Source organism: Conger conger, chromosome 3 (assembly GCF_963514075.1).
Source record: "Conger conger chromosome 3, fConCon1.1, whole genome shotgun sequence".
In the NCBI taxonomy this organism is placed as follows: domain Eukaryota; kingdom Metazoa; phylum Chordata; class Actinopteri; order Anguilliformes; family Congridae; genus Conger; species Conger conger.
In genome coordinates, this window is record NC_083762.1 from 58,493,974 (window position 1) to 58,514,899 (window position 20,926).

At 45.2% G+C, this 20,926-nt stretch overlaps 1 protein-coding gene across 1 annotated transcript in view; it reads left to right on the plus strand.

Moving 5' to 3' along the window:
- The window catches only part of si:dkey-91i10.2 (uncharacterized protein LOC555224 homolog), a 46,004-nt gene that overhangs the window by 6,782 nt on the left and 18,296 nt on the right, over positions 1-20,926 (plus strand). The window contains exon 2 of the mRNA XM_061233967.1: positions 19,089-19,249. The gene's annotated coding sequence lies outside the window, so the exon portion shown is untranslated. The remainder of the gene's footprint in view (positions 1-19,088; positions 19,250-20,926) is intronic.

Below are 20,926 nucleotides of genomic sequence, written 5' to 3' on the forward strand. Positions count from 1 at the left end.
GCACTGTTTTAAGCAACATTTTGACCAGTCTCATCATTCTGTCAGCAAAAACACAAACATTGACATCATGTTTTTTCAATAAATTTTAGATCATTCCTCTGTCAGGATGGTCAGTGGAGATGTGGAGTAGAACATGTTGAACATGAGAGTTAGGGTCAGTAAAGTGAGAGGGAGCACCAGAGTCAGTAGAGCAACAGATAGACAGCACCAGGGTCAGTAGAGCTACAGGGTGAGAGTGAGAGTGAGAGTGAGAGTGAGAGTGAGAGTGAGAGTGAGAGTGAGAGTGAGAGTGAGAGTGAGAGTGAGAGTGAGAGAGCACCAGGGTCAGTAAAGTGAGAGGGAGCACCAGAGTCAGTAGAGCAACAGATAGACAGCACCAGGGTCAGTAGAGCTACAGGGGGAGAGTGAGAGTGAGAGTGAGAGTGAGAGAGCACCAGGGTCAGTAGTGAGAGAGGGAGCACCAGAGTCAGTAGAGCAACAGATAGACAGCACCAGGGTCAGTAGAGCTACAGGGGGAGAGGGAGCGCAAAGTTCAGTAGAGTGAGAGTGAGAGTGAGAGTGAGAGTGAGAGAGTGAGAGAGCACCAGGGTCAGTAGTGAGAGAGGGAGCACCAGGGTCAGTAGAGCAACAGATAGACAGCACCAGGGTCAGTAGAGCTACAGGGGGAGAGGGAGCACAAAGTTCAGTAGAGTGAGAGAGTGAGAGAGAGTGAGTGTGAGAGAGCACCAGGGTCAGTAGTGAGAGAGGGAGCACCAGGGTCAGTAGAGCAGCAGATAGACAGCACCAGGGTCAGTAGAGCTACAGGGGGAGAGGGAGCACAAAGTTCAGTAGAGTGAGAGAGTGAGAGGGAGTGAGTGTGAGAGAGCACCAGGGTCAGTAGTGAGAGAGAGAGGGAGCACCAGGGTCAGTAGTGAGAGAGAGGGAGCACCAGGGTCAGTAGTGAGTGAGAGAGTGAGAGAGTGAGAGAGTGAGTGAGTGAGTGAGTGAGTGAGAGAGTGAGAGAGTGAGAGAGTGAGAGAGTGAGAGAGTGAGAGAGTGAGAGAGTGAGAGAGTGAGAGAGTGAGAGAGTGAGAGAGTGAGAGAGTGAGGTCACTAGACGTTGAACCAGACTTCCGAAACTGAGATTTCCTCAGGAGATTTCTTCTAACTGTGTCTCTCCTGTAGTCATTTATAGGAGTACTTTATTTGTGTTTTCAGTGCCAGCGATAGAGATATCAGAGGATGCCCTTGTGCTGAAGGGTATTTTAGGAACATTTGGTCATCCCTGTAGAATGATCGGTTTTATCCCTAAGAGCTGCCCTGTTGACAGAGAAAGAATCCAATCGGCTTCCATCTACAATTAGTCAATATCCAGGGTTTCTAGAACAAGGTAAAAAGGTTTGTCAGTCACTGGGACAAAAATTCTGAGAACTGCTTAGCATCTGCTGTGCACCATCGAAATGAACATTCAGCTAAATAAAGAATTCACCAGTCTGACAGACCCTATTTTAACCACACCTGCTGGCTGTGTTCTACACATGGTTTCCTGGTTCCATGGTGGCACCATTATAACACAGCAGTCTGTTATTTTTGCGGTCTATGCTGCATGTAGAGCACTGTGAAAATGTATTTGCCCCCTGATTTCCTCTATTTCTGCCTATTAGTCACACTGATTGGTTTCAGATATTTGAATAAAATGTAATATTAGACAAAGAGACATTCAAAATACTTTTTAAAAATTACGTCATAACTTTCATGAAAAAAGTTATCAAACACCCATATCACCCATGTGAAAAGGGAATTGCTCCCTTAGTTGCTCAATCAACCAATTAACCTAATTTAATTGATCATTACATTCAGCTGAGTGAACACAACCAGGCTTGATTGCAGCCAGCCCTGTTGAATATAGACCTCACTCATATTGGACCTTACCATCAGAGTGAAGTAATTTCCACAGGTTTCTGCAAGCGGGTCACAAAAGATCCCAGAAAAACAGTCAAAGAACTACAGGCATATCTAGCCTCCACTGAGGTCCATGTCTTCATGATAAGAAAGAGATCAGGGAAAATGGGATTCATGATAGCAAGGCAGAAACCACTGCTAACAAGAGACACATTGATGCTCATCTCACATTCACTAAAATAGCACCTGAATGATCCCCAGACCTTTTGGGATAATGTTCTGTGGACAGATGAGTTTGGTGTAAAGCAAATACGGCATTTCACATTAAGTCAACCAACAGTCAAACATGGTCATGGTAGTGTAATGGTGTGGGGATGCTTTGCTGCCTTAGGACCTGGATGACTTGCCATTCTTGAAGGAACCATGAATGGTTAAAAAAAGAAAGAAAAGTAAAGTTTTGGAGTGGCATAGTTAAAGTCCTGACTTGAACCCAATAGAGATGCTGTGGGGGGACCTGAAATGCTCAATAACCTACCAAGATATCTGAAACAAAGAATGGGCTAAAACTCCTCCATCACGATGTGAAAGACCAATATCAAATTACAGGGAGTGTTTGGTCATTCATTGGTTTTTCAACACATGGATGATGTATAATGTTTTTCATTCACTGAATGAAATAATCATTTTAAAATGTGTTTTGTCTTTTCTTGGTTTCCCTTTGTCTAATATTACATTTTGTCTCTCTCTGAAACCATTCAGTGTGACATATGCAGTAATAGAGGAAATCAGGAAGTGGTTAAATCCTTTTTACCCTGCACTGCATAATTAATGTTTTGTTTAACTGGATTGTTATCCATTATATTTTGTATCAAGCTGGATTGCTGGTTGACAGCTGACAAGATGGGCGATTTTGACAAGATTGCTTTGTGCGTCACTGGACTCCTGAGGTTACAGTATCTTGTGTGGTGAAGGAGGGATTGATTTATGCAGCCAGCATCAGGTTATTAATAGAGAAGAATACATTTGTTGTGCACTGTGTAGGGCTGTTGTTAAGGGACAGATAGAATTTTTCCAAGCCAAATTGGTTACAGTGACTCCTCATATCGCTTTGTCCCAAAAAATTCCCAGTTGCATTTTCAGTACACAGTGGCTCATTCCTCTTTGTTGTGTAAATATTGAGGCATCAAAAGTGTTTAGCTCCTTTTTTTCCCCCCCTTATAACTGTAGCAATTATGGCATGTGCATTTTTATGAGTTTACCACCCCTCTCTACTGCTCCCAGAGCGACGGACTCAGAAAAACAAACGTTCACTTCAGCCTGAGAGACTCCCAGAAGCGAGGAATATCGATTCGGATGCACAGTCCCTTTATTTATGCACTGGAGGATAGTGTGTGACGGCAAATAATCCGTTCTGTCGATCCCCTGGCGGTGTTAACGGATTGTCTGACCTTTTGGTGCGTTTGACTTCGTCTGAGTGCTTCTGTTCTCTTGCAATGTTTACAGTCAAATGTGCAAATTTTATTTATATTCGCAGTGCTAAATTTATGTGTGCGTCTGTGTGCGTGTGTGTATGCGTGCGTGTGCCTGTCTGTGTATGCGTGCGTGTGCCTGTCTGCGCACGCACGTGTGCTTTTCTGTGCATGCTTGTGTGCGTGTGTGTGTGCTTGTCAGTATAACCCACTTGTTATACTGTGGGTTGCATGCATGTGAACGTTGAACAGAATCACTGAATGGGGATTTCTGTGCAAGTGCCGAATGGGTTATGACTCGTGACTGGATTCAGTCTTTTATTACTGGAGCTCTGCCCATTCCCAGCCTCTCGGAGATTCTGAAATCCAAGTCTTCCTAATCTGGACTTTGGACCCAGTATCCACCAGCATGGACCCGCAGCCGAAATGTCATTTCAGAGGGCCTTGGGGCAGAGTCCTGACCTGATTCACCGGTCTGTCATACACATGTAGGGGGGGGAGGTTACATCACTGTTCTATGCCATCACCACTGCTATAGTGTTAAATGCCCGTTACGATCTCACAAACACCATCGGTGCGGTGACCCCACTTCTCGGGCTGTGTCACTGATCGATGGCGCTATCAGATGATTCTATGTGAGTATTGAGCCCAGCCACTGCATTGACTCTAGATGTGAGTCTGTATGCCTGTGAAATGCCCTAAAGCCAATTCTGCCCATTTAAAGCTAACAAAGTGGAAGTTTCAAAGTTCTGAGTCTTTCTGCAGGCCTTTGTGGTTTGTCTCTGGCAGAAGGACAGTTGTAAGAAAGAGCAATTTACTCTTGATTCCGCACAAGCCCATCCCATCTGTAATTCATCTCACTGACGCGCCGATAATGTTGTTTTAACTGTGTGACTCGCAGTGACGTAAATCCCGCTTAAATTATACTGTAATTTGGGCAGGACCGAAAACACCATTCTTTGTGCATTGTGCTGTGTGATCCATCACTTGAGTGATTGTTTCCCATCAGGCCAGTTAGAATAGGCCTGCGTTGTGTCACACAATAACTGCGCAGTTGCCAAGAGTGGAGCCCCTTGCAAAGAAAACAAACATGCGGGCTGTATTTTTATACTCTGCACAATGACCAACAGCACCCAGGGGGGTGGGGTGGGGGGGCATTCACAGAGCGGTATCTGTACACAGCTCCCTGTATCTGAGCTTCCTCCACTGATTCGGAAGCTGAAGGGGCGTAAATAACCTTCAGGCCCTTTGTCCGTTTCCCGTACGTTATTTTTTTTTGTTTTTTTTTTACTGTGGTTTTATTTGGAACTGTGGAAGAAGTAGACGGGGGAAACCCCATTACTTAAATCCTAGAACAGGACTGCCGGACCCTATTCCTGGAGATCTACCGTCCTGCAGGTTTTTCATTTCAACCCTAACAAAGCACACCCCTTTGAACAAGCTAGAAATCTCATTCAGCTAGTAATTAGTAGAATCAGGAGTGCCAAATTAGGGTTGAAATGAAAACATTCTCTTTGCTTTTCACGCCATTCTCTGTAAACTCTAGAAACTGCTGTGTGTGAAATTCAACAGTTTCTGAGATCGTCAAACCACCCGGCCCACCAACAGTCATTCCACGGTCAAAGTCTCTTAAATTACGTTTCTTCCCCATTATGATGTTCAGTCTGAAGAACAACTGAAACTCTTGACTATGTCTGCATGCATTGAGTTGCTGCCACATGCTTGTCTCATTAGATATTTGCATTAGCAAGCTGGTATGCAGGTCTGCCTAATGAAGTGGTCGCTGAGTGTACATACGTCTGGCATGCTGAAGTGAAATGGGGCCTCCAGTCGTACGGTTCAGGCTCATCCCCGGCCTCTCTCCACGCACCTGCGGCGGGTTACAGGGGGAATGTAACGGGAGGCCGGTTCCTGAAAGAGGTTTTCTCTGTAAATGGCTGTCTATGATTCACTGATCACTGCGCAGGGTCATTAATTATTGAAGGAATGGCAGAGCCCTCATGAATTTTAATCCCGCAGTCGTTCGGCAGGGCCCAGATAATCCTGAGCGTCGGGGACGCCTGCCTGACCGAGGCCTCTATAGGTGAGCATGTCGGGGGGATTGATGTCGTTCGGACGCATTTTTGATCCCTGATCTTCATCAATGTAATGGGTCCGAGCAGGAGCTGCGTGGGTTTTTGGGCTCTGTTCTAATTTGCAAGCAAGTTAGCTTTGAGCAGGACAGGTGATTGGACGCTTGATCCAAATGATCAATTATTTAGCGCAAGTGAAAAGCTGAAAACGGTCCAAGAACGCAGTCTTTCATCTCCAACGTGCAGCAGAACTTTTTCAATTCAATACTGCTCTCGGAAACGTGATATTACTTTTAACATCAGTATGAGAACTTTAGACAAGATGAATTTTCGCCTTTTTGGTTTTGTTGGAGAAGTCAGTCTACTGTATTTGGAAGTTAACCAGGGATAGTTTTATGTTGGCCAATTGATCTTGCAGTGATCCATGGATGACAGATTTGCGAGTGCCTCCAACCAAACCGATTCACTGGGATTCTCCTGCAATTCGCTTCACTGTAGCCTCATAAAGAGCACTGACTTGAAGAAATGGAGAGTTTCCCAGACATTTATTGCTTGTTTTTGCTTGTTTTCGGGGGACCTAAATAGGCATTTTTGCCTCCAATTAGAGCCGCTTGCTTGAAGGCGGCTGTAAGGTAAACAGTGCTGTTTTCTCTAACTGGCTGTGAAATGGAGCTGATGAGACGTGTTGGGCCGGCGTGAGGAGCCTCTGATGATTCCTTAATGCAGAGTGAAGTGTGAGACCCTCCGCAGCTCTTCCCCAGAGCCGTGTCACTGCAGCGCTGATGATGCTGCGAATGCTGAGCTGACACCACGTCCGCTGACATCACGCCTACCGGCTCGAATGACCGCACCCTGGATGATCTTAACAGCAGGCCGCTCGTATTTCACTGCTTTCTTATCCTCACAAACGCGTTCAAGAAGCGCGCGCTTGTTCATTTGCAGTCCTCGGTTTTGAGTAACAGGCTCAGCGCGCAAAGTGTTTTTTTTATTCTTGTTTTTTAATAGCACACCACAATATTTATTCCATTCACAGAAGTTTAGGTCTTCAGTGTTCTCTTTCAGGGGTATTGATTTTCCTGTACTTTATATTTGCGTTTTGAATAATACTCTTTGCCTTGTCTATTGATTTCTACACTGGCTCAAATGCTCCAGTCCAAGAAAACTGTTGTACAATAAATTGCTCACTCAGTGAAGATGTTTAATTTGGCTCTGGCTGGATTTTGCTGATGTGAGGGGCTGCACTATTGTAAGGCTTCTTGGAGGATGGGGATGTCTTGATTAAAGGGCTGTATGTTTTTTGGCTGTTCATTTATAAGAAGGCTGATAACTGGATGGAGTCTGGCTGTTTCTTCGTAAGAAAGCCGATAATTGGATGGTGCATGGCTGTCATTATAAGAGGGCTGATTATTGAATGGTGTCTCACTGTTACTGTATACAAAGGCTGATAATTGGACGGTGCCTGTCTTGTTTCATTATAAGAAGGTTGATAATTGGATTGCGTCTGGCTGTTTTTTCATAAGAAGGCTGATAGCTGGATGGGGCATGGCTGTTCCTTCATAAGAAGGCTGATACCTGGATTTGTTACTGGGTACCTCCTGCCCTGCTCGTATTACAGGGCAGGAGGTGACACACTGACTCCTCCTCCTCTCACAGGTCCAGGACAGCAGCAGCGCTCCCCCTGGTCTCCATGCCGACCGCGGGGGGGAATTCTGGAGCATGCTCAGTGCGGCTGCCTCTCCTGTAACAATAGCCCTGAAGGACGTGGAGAGATGGGACGTTCTTAAAGCTCTGCAGCAGAGCAGAGACTCAACTCAGCTCCTGCGTGGAGTGAGAACAACTCCACAATGACGTTTGCATATTTTTTACACACATGCACACACAAATAAGTACCACGAAGTGAACACTTGACTTTAAGTAGCCTATATTATATACAGGTGTGTGAATATGCCTGTAAGACTAAAACTAAGATATGGATGTGCTGGACAGCCCCTGTTGATGAGTGAACAAAAGAATGGTAGAAATATACCCTTTTTGTTTAGAACATCTCTACTGAGAAATATTAACAACCTGATAATGTAAAAGACAGCACCTTTAGTGTCCACATTATAGGAACATTGCCTTCTTTATACAACATCCTTACCGCAGTAATACTAAGCTTCTTTTTTGACTACGTACAGTTCCATTTCTTTTATTCAGAGGCCACAATACAATGATGACACGCATAGAAAACAGATCAAAGGAATTATCTTGTCACTTGCTCCTGCTAGCTTACATCTCGTTTTTGACTTCATTCAAATGAAGCACTTTCTTTTTGAATCTGACAGTGTTACCCATGGCTGTGTAAATAATATGATTAATAAGCAATACAAATGTGAAACATCTGATGATTGGCTGAAAGAAACTGGAGTCATTATTTTGTTGTGGTTCAAGTCTGGGTCATCGCCTGTTGAAATCTAAAAAAAAGACCTTGGAGTAGTTGCAATTATAGAAGGTAGTGTAGTTTTCCCCCTTTCCTTCTGTGTAAAAAACACAGAATCCTGCATGAACGCAACCTCTCGGGTTTTTAAATGAGGTGGAAATCCATTGCAGCGTGTCGTCCGCAGGTTTATTTCTCCCCTCCTGTCAGGAGTTTAGGAATGATTAACCGGGTTGCTGGCTTTGCAGTCCGGCAGGTCACATGACCTGCTATTGTCACACTTGGCTGACCCTTTGATGTGCAGTTGAGGAGGGGGGTGGTCACATGGTCTCCACAGCCTGGCCTGCTCCCCAGAGCAAAGCACACCTGAGCTCCCTCTGCAGCAGCTAACAGCGCCACTGCTATCACCCCCATGGGCCGCGCGTGAGAGTCCGAGAACACGGACCCCTCTGATGATTCATCTTCAGGCTACATTCTGGGGGGTCTCTGGGGTCAGTCGGTGACCGCGCTCGATCGTCACTTGGTCAGCTGAATCCGAATCCGAATCGCTTTATTCGCCAAGTAGTTTTCACATACAAGGAATTTGCTGTGGTTTGTAGGTGCATGCAGACAACATAAAGAATAATATAAAAATAGAAACATAGATATAAAGTAGAATGCAAATATAAATAACAAAATTTTTATTTACAATACAAGATTATTCTGAAGCTGGGAATGTGAAATTTACATTTACATTTTAGTCATTTAGCAGATAATGATGAAATATTATTAAAGTGCTAAATCTAAAGTCTATGGGGGTGGGATAAGAGTCTGTGACAATGGGGGATCCCGGGCCTTGTTGATGTTGACCTAGCTCACGGCAGCGGCCCCGATTCGACGAGCCGAGAGCCCCCCAGCGGAGTGGATATGTTTCAATATTTCAGTATTTCACTGTGTGTGATGAGGGATGCTTTCCTAAGGAGATGTGTCTGGAATCGCGGGAACACTGGAGAGTAAATTGAGCTGACACATCCAGGTTGCTCTTGGTCAGGGAGAGAGGTGAGGGGGGGGGGGGGGGGGTTGTGGTGAGGGCAAGAGAAGATCTTGTGCCTGAAAGAAAAGGGATCCTGCCTGTTAGTAAAGGCAATCCCACCGCCCAGTGTGGGGTGCTGAATGCTTCAGGAACGAAGCCAGGAAACAAAGCTTCATTTTAATGCGCCGCCTGAAATATGACCGTTTTTTGTTCAAACAGCAGGGCCGACAAGTAACGGTAGTAATAACTGTCATGATTAGTGCTATTATCAGGGCCGTTTTCATCCAGAATTTCATTTGCGGGAGTGGCGGCTTCCCGCTGCGCTCGTTATCGGTGTTGTGAGACCCGTGTCACCCGAGTGGTAATCGTCCTCGGACGTGATCCGTCACTGAGGAGGGTGAGCTCATTACCTGCTGTAAGGGGAGGGGTAGGATGGGGGGGGGCAGCTGATCAATGGCGGTTCTTCCCCCCCCCTCCCCCTCCCGTGCTCTCGAATATCACCCCCGGCACCAGACCCCCCTCCCCAAACCCAGGGGACCCGGACACCTGCGGGCATTCCAGCTCAGCTTTGATGTACTTTGTCACTCTTCTGCCTCTGCGACCACAAAGGAATTACGTCCAAGCTGCATCGTCTTCCTCTGTTTTCTTTATGGCCTGAGAACGGTGGCTGCTTTTGTTTCGGTTTATTTTTTGCTTTTGTCCAAGGAAGGCATTTTCAAATTCAAATGTCCTGTGGAAAGCAAATTAAGCTGAGGAAACGGATTAAATCAGGGTGGGTTAATGAGCTGAGAGGAGGCATTGTACAGCCTTTATTCTGGTTAGCTGTGGTCTTGAGGAGAAGTACCTGCTCAGTGCCACTCTGCTTTTTAGTTTCTCATGAGAAGGGCTCAATATAGAAACAAAGGGGGCTAAACGGCAAACATCCGAGGCCTTCAGATAAGATCAGTGCTCTTTCTTTCCCCTCTGTGTGCGTGAGCCACTGCCATCTGCTCCTGAGCACAATCCTGCCTATTAAAGGGCATTTGTCTTTCTACAGCACTCCTGAGATTATCTCTCTCTTACTCTCTCTGCCCTTCTCGAATGCTTTCTCTCTTACTTCTCTCCATCTTTCACCCTCTCCCCTTCTGTAAGTACATATCTTACCCTTTATTTATCTCTCTCTGTCCCTCTCCATCTCTCAATTTCTCCATTCATCTCTATATTTTCTGTGCATTTCTCTGTACATCTCGCTCCCTTTCTCTCTTCATATCTGTCTCTTTCTCTCCCCCTCTCTGTTTCTCTCTTCCTTCCCTCTCTCCCTTTCTCTTGCTTTCTCTCTCCCTCACAGGAGTTGGATTGTGTATTAGGTCACACACAGACGCTCGCTGTCCCATAGGCTGTTCCTGTTTATCTTCCTCTCCTGCTCCCCTAGCTGAAGTATGTTTACATGCTGAGGTGGCACTGATGTCATTAGCCACTCTGGGGCGCAAACACAGGAGGTGTTTTTACACAAGCCGTGATTGTGGTTCAACATGAACACTATTGTTTGAGCGTTACCATTTTTCTTCTCACATCTGTAAACGCTCCTCTCTTCTTGGGAAATGGTTTTCCATCGTCTTTCCAAAGCCGGTTTCTGTCTCCCCTAAAATAGAAATGGGCCTAGTTTATCTCATATAGGTAAGATATATCTTTCCTGTCTCTTTGCTTGTACTTGAGTCAGGGTTGATTTTGTTATCTTGTTGAACCTCCCCTGGGAGAAGAAACCTCATAAAATATCTCTGAACGGTTTATAAAATGCCTGCTCCTGACCGAATGTGTGAAACAAGGCTGGATTCTGCCGGACTGCTTTAGATCGTGTTGCTGTCGTCTAATGGCGATATCCTTCTGGGAATTCCAGCTCATTGACTCAATGGCTCATCTTTCCTGAGAAACCGGCCCGATGATGATGATGTTTCTCTGTGTTTCCTTGTCAGACCCTGACATTAATATTAATAACCTACCGTATGTGCAGCCCGCTTCATTCTCTTTGTCCTTCAGTGGACATAAATTCTGAAATGCGCGTCTCCCTTTTATTGCTATCCAGTATTTACGCTCGGTGTAGAAAGTGTTCGGAGCCCCACGTTCCCCCGTGGAGCCAGTGACTGATGAGAACTGGGAGGGCTGAGGTTTGCTTCACTGATTAGGCTGTATGTGGTGCTGGAATATATGGGAATGTGCTACTGGATTCACTGCTATTTATAGGCTCCCTGCTTTGTGCCTGATGGCATCGGCACTTATATCCAATGTGAATCAAGTGTCATTAATTAAACACAAAAACCAGAAATGGTGGCATGCAGACATGTACTCTGTTATGTCCCACCATACATAGTACTGATCCATTTTTCTCATAAAAAATGAGTAACCTTTAAAAAAGTCAAGGGTAATCATGTGTGTTATTGCGTTTCTTTTTTCCTGTATCCCATCCAGCCATAGAATATATCTGAATGGAGCTCCATAGAGCTGAATAGAGCTGGAAATAGAGCTGAATGGAGGTGAATACAACAGATGTGTTTTCAGATCCCTGTTTCAGTGCACACCGTACACTGTACATTGCATATTTTATGTATTTAAAAAAAACAACGCTAGTCCACCTGTGGAAAGAAATCTTTGTTGCATGTTTCACTCTTCAGACTTTAACATATTAGTACTTATGAAGAATTACCCTGAGCCTCAGAATGAGGAATGCACCTCCAACACCTTGTGGAAGACACTGGCTTTCCCCTGCGCATGCATCTCATTGACCCCGATTTCAACAGTGCCTCAGTATCGACCGTGAACACAGCCCAAGCACACCCCGCACGTTCTCACGTTTCATTAGTTCAGAAGTTTGATATGATTCTTTATATGATACTCGACCAACTAATGATATGTCTGGACCCTCCAACCACAACCCTCTGAGCTGTCACTGGCGGATACTGTAAGGCCGGGCCCTTTTTGATTATGTGCGTTTGGAAAAAGGTGAGCTGCTGGGAGGGCTTTAACTTACTACCTTTAAGGAGTAAGGTCACATTTATATGATTAGGATGTTCTTAACTTAATATTCTAAGGCTGATATGACAATTACTACTGAGAATTTTGGAGAAAAAACATTCCAAAATCCCCCCTGGAACAATTTACAGTTAAAGACCTTGATCAAGAGCTGTGCGGATCTTATCGTGGCTACACCGGGGCTTCTGGGTCCCCGTCATGTACCTTAGCCACTAGGCTACTGGCTATTCCACAAGCCGAAACATTCTTGAGTCTTGATGGCCTCAAGACTTTTCCAGAAAATCTTAAGGATTAAGGTAAAATATGTACGAATATGTGATTATAGATGTGATGTTCTTAAGGCCTCCAGAGAGAAGTAGGATGGGATAAATATTCTGCAGGCATAAAGGGTTGACTGATAACTCTAAGGAGAGCTGAAAACCTGAGAATTGGACAGATGAAGAAGGAAAGCGCACAGGGTGCAGTTTTATAAGGATCCCTTTGGATTTGTGAAAAGGATTTGTGGATTTTTTTTCATAAAGGAAGAGAGCGGAATACTCAGGGTAACAATGTCTGAACTGGAAGAACGTCTGTAAGCAACACTTACTCAAACAACCAGAGATATGAAAGGTTTGAGGTACCAGCAGACATGCCACCCATCCACCCTCCATCTGAACATGAATGTGTGCTCAGTCCTCCTTGGTGGAGTGAGGTTGTCCAGACTGCAATGCGCAAGAACAGCATCAGCCCCAGGACCAAATGGAGTCCCATACGGCATATATAACTAAGCACTGAATGTTTTGATGTTCCTGTGGAGACTGATGAATGTGGCATGGGGGAAAAAAACTATTCAAATCAAAGGCATGGTGGTGGGCAGGAGCCCCATAGATCAATTTAGGCAAATCAGTCTGCTGAATTTTGAAGGCAAGGTCTTTTTCAGCATCATTGCACAGAGGTTGACAACTTACCTGAAGAAAAACAACCTGAGGAATGCATAAGTGGTATGCCAGGCTTATTGGGCTGCCTGGAGCATACAAGTATGAACTGGCATCAGATATAGGCTGCCAAAAGAGAAGAAAGAGATCCATGTCCTATCCTTAGACCTAGCACATACTTTTGATTCAGTCTCACATAGCCTCCTTTGGGCTGAATTTGAGTACCCCCAAGTACCGAACGCCATTACAAACCTAGTCAACGCCTATTTTCATGATCTACAGTCTTCAGTCATAGCATCAGAATACAGTACCACCTGGCACTCTTTAGTACACCCTGTCATTATTCCTACTGTGCAGTCGTTTGTATTTTGGACAGTGGTATCATTTCTGTGCTTTTGGCTCTGTACTCTTTGGATTTGAAATGAAACTATAAATATGAGGTTAAAGTGCGGACTCACCTTTAATTTGAGGGCATTTCCCCCCATCTTAGAGGACCAAAAGTAATCGGACAGTTGGCTTCTCAGTTGTTTGTGATTAGTTCGGTGTATTCAATTGCTTATTGTAGTTATAATAAAGCTTTTTGTATCTAATCTTGATTTTATGTTTTTGACTGCCTTTGGAATCTGTTCCTGGCGATAGTCAATATGAGGACCAGAGTTGTGCCAATGACAATCAAGGAAGCCATTATGAGACCACAAAAATGCACCCTAAAATGGGGGTTACTATGTGTGAAAAGGGATGCAATTCCTACACAGATCACCCAATATGGATGTAAATACCCTGAAATAAAAGGCGAGTGTCTGCATTTTAACATCATTCATTGTTTGATTTCCAATCCAATGTGCTGGAGTATGGAGCAAAAAGGACCAAAATTGTACCACTGTCCAAATGGTTAAACTGCACTGCATTTCCATCTTCGTATAACTGGCAAAGGCAGTGCTCAGAGATTCTGACATTGTAGGCCAAGTACAACTTGGCAGAGGGGGTTTTCATTGCAACCCAAATTTACACACCTGATTCTACTAATTAGCAGCTCAACAGGATCTTTAGCTGTTGAATGAGGTGTGCTTTGCTGAGTTTGGACTGAAAACCAACAGAACAGGGTTGGTGACCCCTGAAGTCAACCCAGCTGGCAAAATTCATCAGCATCTTGGTGGAAGAACTTCAGCGCCAGGAAGAGGCAACAAGGTGTGCCAAGCCTGTGTTTCAAGCCAAGCATGGAGCGTGGACAAGGTGGGAACACCTAAAGCAACAATTGAGCTGGAAAGATGTTTTGGAGAGTGAGGGAACGATAATTAGTTTCAATGTGAGAGCAGTCAATGATGTTCTTCCTACCCCCAAAGAACCTCAGTCAGTGGTGAAGATCCATCATGTCCGCTTTGTGTAACACCTGTAAACTTTAAACATATCCACTCAGCTTGCAAGAAAAACCTCATACAAGGAAGATATACATGGACACACAATCAAGTTCCGAGGAGTCTGGCATCCTAGATCCTAGAAAAGCAAAAAGAAAGTCTACCATTAGTGCTATGCCCCTTTCAACTACAAAACTGACAATCATACCCTTTGTGGCAGAAGGCCCGTTACACACAACCTGTACTCTTGAGACCTGAGTCAAGCCTGTTGCATGCTGTCAGAGATTGGAATATGCTGTTGGACCTCGACCAAAGATTAATTTTCCCTTCAGAGATGGCCACAACACACTTCCGACCTGCTTGGTCATCTGGTCTAACAGTTTGAAGTCTGTATATATTGCAGAGCTGACAATTACATGGGAGGATAAGGGTGGCCTGTAGCGTAGTGGTTAAGGTACATGACTGGGACCTGCAAGGTCAGTGGTTGGATCCCTGGTGTAGCCACAATAAGATCTGCACAGCCGTTGGGCCCTTGAGCAAGGCCCTTAACCCTGCATTACTCCAGGGGAGGATTGTCTCCTGCTTAGTCAAATCAACTGTATGTCACTCTGGATGAGAGCATCTGCCAAATGACATTAATGTAATATAATGTAATGCAGTAGCTAAGACCTTTCAATGCAAGAATCTTGAGTTACACTAAACTATCAGCCGACTGAACGAAGCAGATGGAAGGTTCAGAGGCTCCCAGTGGAACTTGGCTGTCGACGGTTTGTTGCCACATCCACCACTAGGCTCCTGAGAGAAAAGGGAATAAGAGGCCTGACACAACAACTAGCCATCAAATCACTCTGAGGCAGCTGAACGAAGCAGCCATTATCTCTGGCTGAAGAGGAGGGCCAGCTGGGACCAAAGATAACCAGTATGGGGGTCGATACAGATGGGGGGACACCAGGTGAGACTGTTTAGCCCTCTGGAGATGTAGTGGGCCTATTAGTGAAAGATTAATAAAGGATGGTGCCCACCTGAGGACCTGTGTGAAGCATCTGACCCTCCACCCTGGACCACCAGAATATCATCCCACTCAAGAATGTATCGGCCTGTGGGTATAGCCTGTAGCCTAATGGCTAAGGTACATGACTGGGACCCGGAAGCCCTGGTGTAGCCTCAATAAGATCCACACAGCTGTTGGGCCCTTGATCAAGGCCCTTAACCCTGCATTGTTCTTAGTCTAATCAGCTGTAATTCGCTTTGGATTAATGTGTCAGCTAAAAATAAAATTATTATCATTAGAATTATTATGTATCTACTGACAGGATTGTTAAATCAAGACATGTGTTCTTAACCTGAACATTCAAATGCTGATGTAGCAATCACTACTACTAATTGAAAGCAATGTAGTTCTAGAATACTGAATTTTGGAAGAAAAAAGATTCCAAAAAACCTACTCAAATGCTGTAAAGCCTTTAAAGCTACACTGCTTTTTGCCAGTGGCTGACAGGAGAGGCTGCTCTCCTTTTACATGCCGAGCTTCATTAGTGTAATAGGATCCGATCCTAAACTGCAGGTCCTTCCCTTCTCAGTTGATTTTATTAGATGCTTAGTAGAAGTAATGCGCGGCATGTCTTAAGTGCACCATTAAATATGCCACTAAGTAGAAATAGTTTAATTACCTCACTTTATTTATTCTTGGCTGCAGACCCCCCGCGTTCCACTTAAATCCACAGGCTGTCCGCTGACATAACAACTTTTAACCAGTTACTCAGGATTTTCTCTGAATTCCAAAAATGGCATTAGTTGATTTGCTATTCGCTTCTGTGGTTCACTGCTGATCGAAACCATTCATTACAAAATGCTAATTGCTACTAAGATGAATAGTACAGAAAGGCCTCTTATGCAAGCCATGGCGCACAGATCAATCAAGTTTTCTCCAGTTTACTGGTTGTGAGAGGGATCAGAGGGAGTTCTGGGATCAAGAGGTGATGTCCAAGTGGTCCTAATGGCTCAGTGGCTCTGATTGGTCCTAATGGCACAGTGGCTCTGATTGGTCCTTGTGTCACAGTGGCTCTGATTGGTCCTAATGTCACAGTGGCTCTGATTGGTCCTAATGGTACAGTGGCTCTGATTGGTCCTAATGTCACAGTGGCTCTGATTGGTCCTAATGTCACAGTGGCTCTGATTGGTCCTAATGGTACAGTGGCTCTGATTGGTCCTAATGACACAGTTGTTGTGATTGGTCCTAATGACACAGTGGCTTCTCTTTTCAGAAACAGGAGGCCTGTGCCACAGTAACAACTCAATACTTTCTCGCAGGACTTAAAAGAATGGTCTGAGCAAGCTGGTAAATTGCAAGCTGGAAGGAACATACAACCAAGACTTTCAGAAGGTTCCTATTGCAAACCTTATTTCAGAACAGAATAAAAACATGGCTCAAGCTAATACTGTATTATCTCCAGAACGCTGAGGGGAGGCACACCCAGGCACACCCAGGGAATCCAAAGGGCAAAGCGTGTGTAGGGGACCAGCTGATGGGGTGCGGCTTTTCCATGAGCGTAATGGAACCCTGTCTTCATCTTAATGTGTCATTTAATACTCTCTGCCACCTCATCTCTGCGTCATCAGTCATGGGGTTGGATTACACTCGAAATGTCCCTCGAAATGTCAAAAATATTCTGCTGTTCCCCAAACAGAACATTCAAAAAGTGTTTTGGTCCCCCGTGCATGTTAGGACTAGGACATGAGTAAATGATTCGTGTAAATATTCACTCTGTGTTCATTCTCTTTGGGCAGGAAAATGAGTGATGACAATGCATCATTTCACTCCCTTTTCACCTGTCCTTGAATATGAATGAGAAAAATATGTGCAAAATGTATCTATTAAATGTAGCCACAAAAATATATCTCCCCATAATTGTAGGCCTGTGAACCACAGGCAAGCCAGCTATGCAAACGAATGAATCTATAGAAAGACCCCGCCCCCTTAGGCCTCCACCAATCCCGTGGCAGGGTCCTGGCTCATGGCACGGACGGGCAGTTCTGTCAGGGCCACACATACATCTCCTGAGGACCTGAGGAGAGGACAAGCGGGTGCTTTCAGCATTGGGGTGTCGTAAAAGCGCACCCGGCAGGGCCCGCGAGGTGAGAACAGGACCTCATTAGCCGCCGTCGGCGCAGCGGGGTGGGGGCGGGAGGCAGAGCGGCGGGTTTGTGTCATTTCTCATTCTGCGCAGCTCTGTGAGCGCTCTGCACTGCATCCGGAGTGGTTACGGTGTCACAAGAAGATGCGTTTCCTGCACCTAATTAGCAGAATAAACTGCCTGTTGAGAGCCCCCAGTGGCATATATGGGCCACCCAACACTTAATTATTTTTCATTGTTTGTACACACGCGAGCAAAGGCTCATACACACAGTACACACATGCATGGATACACACACACGCACAAACACACAGGAACGGAAAGCGTTAAAGCGCGCGGTGTGTTTGCAGCTCCTTCAGACGATGCCGAGCATTGCCACAAAGAAACTCCTGAATTACACATGAGAGGGGGACGGGCTGAGGCACATAACGATCATTAAGGGAAAAAACACCACCGGGTTAGCGTTCTCATGCCTGTTTCCTGTGACTCGCTGTATATAATCTGCCTAATTATGCTAGCTAAGCACCAATCTGGTCATTAAGGTAAAGGAAAAGGTAGGTGGGTCTCTCGTTCTGTAAGTCTAACCCATACCTGTTTAAGCGACAGTGTGGTAATTATATAAGGTAATGACTCATCTCGCTGCCATGTAATGTAAGAATGGTGAGTAGCAAAGTGTTAGTCTTTGGACACAGTGTGGTTTCAATATAAAATGACTGGTTTGCACCTCTATGTGGTTTCAATGTAAAATGACTGGTTTGCACCTCTATGTGGTTTCAGTGTAAAATGACTGGTTTGTGCCTCTGTATGTGGTTTCAGTGTGAAATGACTGGTTTGTGCCTCTGTATGTGGCTTCAGTGTGAAATGACTGGTTTGTGCCTCTATATGTGGTTTCAGTGTAAAATGACTGGTTTGTGCCTCTGTATGTGGTTTCAGTGTAAAATGATTGGTTTGTGCCTCTGTACGTGGCTTCAATGTGAAATGACTGGTTTGTGCCTCTATATGTGGTTTCAGTGTAAAATGACTGGTTTGTGCCTCTGTATGTAGTTTCAGTGTAAAATGACTGGTTTGTGCCTCTGTATGTGGTTTCAGTGTAAAATGACTGGTTTGTGCCTCTGTATGTGGTTTATGTGTAAAATGACTGGTTTGTGCCTCTGTATGTGGTTTCAGTGTGAAATGACTGGTTTGTGCCTCTGTATGTGGTTTCTGTGTAAAATGACTGGTTTGTGCCTCTGTGTGTGGTTTCAGTGTGAAATGACTGGTTTGTACCTCTACAGGTAAATTGATGTTAGCCTCATTATTGCTGTCACATAGCAACAGTGTAGACTCCCAGGCCACCAAGAAGGGTCTTGCGTTAAAACCATTTTTCCACTGGTGACCCTGTACTAACTGCTGCCCAAGCTATGTATGTCCAAATGAACAGGGCTGGTACCCTGCCACACAAACTAATGGAGCCTATTAGACTTTGTTTGCTCTAACTAATCTATAAACAATTGCTAGTGTTTTATAATTATATTACTCTTAAGTAAATACCTCCTGCCAAGGTGTATGAAAACCAGGGAAAGTGTGTTGCTTGAGGTACCAACCAGCTGATATTACATGGTCTGTACAGTGTACACTGTATGGTGTAACAAAATATGTTTTAATTAAATTATGCCTTTTCTGGCTGGTTTTCCTGTTTAGTTCTATTTATTTCCTTAAGTAGCTGTTTTCAGTTTACTGCTCGGTGCAAGTAGGCAGTGTGGTTTGACGGTACTGTGCACGGTTTTAGCATTCTTGCCTTTTGGGGAATGCATATTGATTTTTTTCCTCCAAAATTCTCGCCCAAACAGACTTGAGTGCTTGAGGCGACAGCAGTCTGGGTTCTGGATGGTTGGAAGCTAGCCGGCTCGCCTCACCGGAGGAAGATCTCAGAGAAGCTTGAGAGCCGGGAGCGCTTGGTCCGGAGCCAGCGGGCGGAGGCAGAAGCGGAAGAGACTGAGATGAAAATGGGGTAAGAGAAGACTGCGGCGGGCACGGAAACCACGGTAACCGGAAGATTGGGTTCATGACCCTGGAGACGCGACGCTCCGCGTGTGCGTTCTCCGATAGCAAGGGCACGCTCATGGTCATCGATGAACCGTGCGGCTAAAATGAGTAAAGGACCGGCCTTCCAATTGATGAGCTGAAAACAGAGTGACAAAAATGTTTAGACCTGTGAGTTTCTTTTACTGTTTTAACCCATTATGGACTAAGGTGCCTTTATAGAAAACCCATAGAAAAGCATAAGAATCACAATGCATTTCAACGGTCATGTGTCTTGAAAAACTGACATGATCAAATACAACGCTGGCGTCGCATCAGTCTGTTAAGGGAGCTGTAAAGTGCAGGTCCCATAAGAGGTTAAGCAAATTTCTGCATAGACTTTCACAGAACTCTACTTTTAACTGCTGTCGGATTGTTTCAAATGTTAGTAAATTAAGTTTAAGGTTTAAGAGTGTGGAGAGTTTTTGGCAAGTACTGAAGCGATGTGGGTTTGTTTAGTGATGCATAGTTTTGACACACGTCAATGTGGTGAAGGGAGACTCGGGTTCGAGCTGCTGAGAACACATAATCACCCCTCTGGGAGAGCCTGGGGTGGATCAACACTGACACACTCGCGCATATTAAACACCCCCCCCTACACCGACACGTTAGCATGTATTAAAGACCCCCCCACACTGACATGTTAGAGTGTATTAAAGACCCCCCCCCCACACTGACATGTTAGCGTGTATTAAAGACCCCCCCACACTGACACGTTAGCATGTATTAAAGACCCCCCCCCACACTGACATGTTAGCGTGTATTAAAGACCCCCCCACACTGACACGTTAGCATGTATTAAAGACCCCCCCCCACACCGACACGTTAGCATGTATTAAAGACCCCCCCCACACTGACATGTTAGCGTGTATTAAAGACCCCCCCACACTGACATGTTAGCATGTATTAAAGACCCCCCCACACTGACATGTTAGCATGTATTAAAGACCCCCCCCACACCGACACGTTAGCATGTCAGTGTGGGGGGGGTCTTTAATACATGCTAACGTGTCGGTGTGGGGGGGGTCTTTAATACACGCTAACATGTCAGTGTGGCGGGGGGTCTTTAATACATGCTAACATGTCAGTGTGGGGGGGTCTTTAATACACGCTAACATGTCAGTGTGGGGGGGGTCTTTAATACATGTTAGCGTGTATTAAAGACCCCCCCACACTGACATGTTAGCATGTATTAAAGACCCCCCCACACTGATACTGTATAGGAGTGTATTAAATACACCCCACCCCCATTGATACTGTATAGGAGTGTGTTAAAGACTGCCACCCCCATTGATACTTTATAGACGTGTATTAAAGACCCCCACCCCCATTGATACTGTATAGGAGTGAATTAAAGACCGCCACCCCCATTGATACTGTATAGGAGTGTGTTAAAGACTCCCACACCCATTGATACTGTCTAGGAGTGGAGGTGCAGCAAGCGACTGCTGATCTGCTGGAAACACCATTACAGGCTGCCACAGCAGTGCTCGGTGCATCTCCCAATCCGCCTGCCAATCAGTCATAAACAGAGACAGGAAGTCGGTGGAAATGAAATGCTGCGGTTCAGCGAGTCCCGCATCACGAACACCCCCCCCCCCCCCCC